Source organism: Pinus tabuliformis, chromosome 4_2 (genome assembly GCF_031772625.1).
Source record: "Pinus tabuliformis cultivar Carrire ecotype Pingquan chromosome 4_2, CPIR1, whole genome shotgun sequence".
In the NCBI taxonomy this organism is placed as follows: domain Eukaryota; kingdom Viridiplantae; phylum Streptophyta; class Pinopsida; order Pinales; family Pinaceae; genus Pinus; species Pinus tabuliformis.
The window spans coordinates 775545066-775549835 of NC_142304.1; positions in this window are offsets into that span (position 1 = coordinate 775545066).

Genomic DNA, 4770 nt, shown 5'->3' on the forward strand with positions numbered 1-4770 from the left:
CATCCTCCCTTCCTTCTCTCTCCCCTCCCCTGCCCCCTTCTACCTCCAATCCCTTCTCGGTTTTATCCGATGCTCCACCCTTGGAACCCTCACATCTTCCCACAATTCATTCAGCTGCCTCTGATCCTTCCCCTCCTCTGGTTATCCCTTCCCAATCTTCCCTTGAACCCCCCCCCCCCTCCAGACTCACCAGGAGCTCATCCAAAGACCATGGAGCCTCTAGCGACTCTCTTAAGAACCTGGCCCAAGCAGAAAATCTGCAAAACAACACCGAGATGAGAATGCCCAAAAGGACATAGCAATGGGCACTCAAAGCCCTATTGAATCTTACATCTTAGGACATCATGATAATGAGAAAACTCACAAGGATCAAGGGGGGCGGGCACCTCTCCGCACACCACTCTCCCAATGATGAAAATCCTATCTTGGAATTGCAGGGGTATAGAGCACCCCTCCAAAGTTGCAGCCCTGAAAGATCTTATTTATTATGAAAAACCAGGGATCTTTCTGTTATAGGAAACAAAGCAAAGCTTGCAGGATATGACTAAAATCTTTGAAAATAACAAGCAGTGCGATTGAAACATCAGTGAATCCAGGGGAGCTTCCGGAGGAATCGCGACAATCTGGAATCAAAACATTTGGAATTATAAGTCAAAAATTATTAACCAGCATTGGATCCAAACAGTGTTAGAAAACAAAGAAGATCAGCAGATTCTAGTTATATACAACATTTATGCACCTAACCACTTCAGGGATAAGGAGTGCTGTTGGGAGGAAATCAAAGTCAGCATGAACGCAAAGGAGAATACCAATGTCATACTAGGAGGAGATCTAAATCTTGTTCTCCATGCTAATGAGAAAAGAGGAGGTATTTTCTCCCCGGATCCTTTCAGAACTCAGCTAGAAGACATTATGCATGACCACGATCTAGTTGATATCATTCCAAAAAATAGGAGATACACTTGGAGCAACCGCAGGCTAGGTACAGGCAACATAATGGAGAGACTAGACAAAATTCTCATTAACGTCATGCTTCTCTCTTCCTTCACTGTTGGGTACGCTAATATTATTCCCTGTTCAGCTTCCGACCATTATCCAATTTCTCTTAATCTGGAAAAGCATTGCCCTCTCGGACCCATCCCGTTTAAGTACAACCCGCTTTGGAATGGTATTACAACAGTTAAAGATATTGTGGAGAAATCGTGGAGGCGGCATGTAGAAGGATCTCCCAGATTCATTTGGGAATCCAAGCTTAGAAACACCAAACATGCGATAAAAGAATGGGCAAAAATCAGTTATAAGGAGCCTGAAAGGATAAAAAAGGAGATCAAAAATACTCTAAACAACGTCCAAAAGGAAATATAAGAGTAGGGCCTCACCCAAGAGAGCAAAGTGCTAGAAATCAAACTATATTCTCAGCTTTGCGTGTAAACATAGAGGAGGAATCTAAATGGAAGATCAAATCGAGGCAACTCTGGCTGCAAGGAGGGGACCAGAATAAAAATTTCTTTCACAAACAGACTACTGTGCGAAGAGTAAGCAATACCGTCAGCTCAATCTTGGACGCTGAAGGTAACCTTCAAACCGCCCAAGAAGCCATCAGACAGGTTGCTACCAACCACTATCGGGACCTTCTAACTGAAACAACAGATGAAGAGGATTACGATGACCTGCTACAATTCCTTCCCAAAAGCACCAGCAAGGAAATGAATGATACCTTGAATAAGGAAATTGATGAGGAGGAAGTTATAAAAACCATATGAGATCTTCAGCCGGATAAAGCACTAGGACCTGATGGCTTCCCCATTTGCTTTTATCGAGCTTTCTGGGGAATTATAAAAAGAGCTCTGATTAAAATGCTCAAATGGGTCCAACGAAAAGCCAGAATCGGTGGTTACACCAATGCCACACATTTAGCCCTCATTCCCAAAGAAAACCGACCTTCTTCTTTTAGTCAATTCCGTCCCATCTCCCTTTGCAACTCGTCCTACAAGATTCTAACAAAAATTCTTGCTTCTCGCCTCAAATCCTTTCTCCCTTCTCTCATTTCTGAAAACCAAGGGGTTTTCTGGCCAATAGACAAATTACAGACTCTATCCTCCTCGTCCAAGAAGCTGTTCATTCAAGCCAAATTAGGAATGAGAAAGGATTTGTCCTTAAACTTGATTTAGCCAACGCCTTTGATAGAGTAAGGCACACCTTTCTTTTAGCTGTTTTAAAAAAGATGGGATTCGATGCAGCATTTTTAAATCTCATCAAAGCTTACATCTCCGGACCTTGGATCTCTCCTCTTGTTAATGGTCGACCTGGAACTGCTTTTCAATCTTCGCGGGGTCTTAGGCAAGGTTGCCCTCTTTCACCTTACCTCTTCATTCTGATGGCTGAATCCTTCAGCAAAGCGTTGGACTTCAAGCAGAGAGTTGGTCTCATCACTGGAATAAAATTTGGGAATGGTGTAAAGAACATTAACCACTCTTAACTCGCCGATGACACCCTTTTACTTGGAGGAGCATCCACGATAATAGCCCGGCAATTTAAGTTTCTGCTGGACAAATACATGAGGTATTCGGGTGGTCAAGTCAATCAGCGGAAAAGTTGTATTTATGGATGGAACACTTCAGCACAGGTTCTGCACAACATAGCCACTATCCTTCTGGTCTCCTACAATTATGAATGGTCACATTTCACTTACCTGGGCCTGCCAATAAGTATAGGTCCCTTGAAGGCTAAAGTTTGGGACACAGTTATTGACAAGATGAAGAGAAAGGTGCAGCGTTGGGGTTCCATCTGGCTCAACCCAGCTGGCCACCTCATCCTTCTCAAATCAGGTATCTCCTCCCTACCTCTATATCAATTTTCTCTTCTTCAAGCTCCAGCCTCTTTCTACTACAAAATGGAAGTCATCCTCCGCCAATTCCTCTGGCAAGGAGGGAAAAATGACAAAAAGAAATTCAATTTAGTTAGCTAGAAGCAGGTCATCCAATCTCAAGACAGAGGTGGTCTTGGGATTAGATCCCCCAAATTTCTTAACCTTGCCTTTGGAGGCAAGATTGTCTGGGGGCTTATCACTGGTTCCTCAGCTTGGTGGAAACGAGTGTAGGTCAAATATCTAAATTTCCCAAGGTAGCGGCTCCTTGATCAGGATATCCCTATCAAAGACTCTTCCAAAATTTGGCATCTATGTAAAAAAGCAATTCCTCTCATGATCCAGAATATCTCCAAAGTTCCCAAAGGAGGTGCTAATATCAATATTGGATCAGACAAAATAATGGGCAGGCAGCCATTAAACAACCATGCTGGAGTCATTCCCATTCTCACCTATTTTAATAGTATAGGAATTCACCACCTAGACCAGATCTCTCTGTGGGACAACCACTCCAATTTATGGTCAGGATGGACATTCCCAGCCATTCCTATTCATCTCATGGCCAGTCTTCAAGCTCTTCAATACCATTTGCACGGTATAGCTCCAATTAAAAAGAATGAACCTAATGGCTTTCGCTGGGACCTATCAGGCTCAAAGTATACTATTCAATTTGCTCACCAGTACATTTGCAACAGCCATTACCCCATGTCCACTTGGAACCGTTGGAAAATGGTTTGGAAATCTGAAGCTCTGCCCAAAATTAAATTCTTTCTGTGGACCCTTCTGAAAGGGAAAATACTCACTGCTGATAACCTTCGGAAGCGGGGTATTATTGGTCCTTCACGTTGTCCTAACTGTCAATCTGACGAAGAATCTATACATCATCTTTTTATTGCCTGCCCTTTTGCTAAAGTCTTCTAGAGAAGTATATCCCATAACAATCACATCCCTTGGAGTGATCAGGACTCCGTAGGAGAGGTTATTCAACAATGGAGGAAAAATTACCCTTGGAAACAAAGAAAACACAACACAGTAAAAAGGGTCTGGGACGCCCTACCCCTCACTATTTTATGGTCTATCTAGCTCGCCAGAAACCGTAAAGTTTTTAAGGACAAGGACACAATCACTAGGAATCTATGCAACAAAGCAAGGAGTCTTGCTTTGGAAACTATTTCAGTCAAAAACTGCAGAAGCATAGACATCACCGATCTTAATGTGGAAGAGCGAATTTTCATTGGCTATATACTGAACAGAAATAATAGTAATCAGGTTGAGGCCACCACCAGCAGCAGGCAAAGTAAAATGTATTACAGTTGGAAAATCCGTCTTAAGGAGGAAGAATTTGCTACATGGCTTAAAAACTGCAACACTTATTATCTTTTTTTCGACGGTGCCTCGAAATCGAATCCTGGGATTGCTGGAGCAGGTGGAGTGATTTGCAATGCCAATGGAGATTGTATGGTCTCATATGAATGGGGGCTCGGGCACCTTTCCAACAACAGGGCTGAGGCTTTAGCCCTGTATCAAGGCCTCATTCAGCTCAACAAGCTCGGTATAGACACAACTCACATCTTTGGAGATTCAGCAGTTGTTATTGGCCTCATGGCCCAAAACAAAGATTCGCCCAACGTCCTTCTCCATCAGTCCATCAGCAGGTGCAAATATTTGAGCCAGTCCTTCATCACTCTGACCTTCCGTCACATCCTTCGTACATTCAACAAGGATGCCGACCTTCTTGCCAACAGGGCATGCAATAGAGCACTGGGCAGCCTACGTTGCAATAATGAGGAATCTCATCAATATCTGCCATGACACCGAACCTCCTCTGTTCTTTCCAAGTCCTCAAATCAGAAATCCCTGACACTTGGAACTGGTTCAAGATCCTCATGATCCATGTCCAAGAC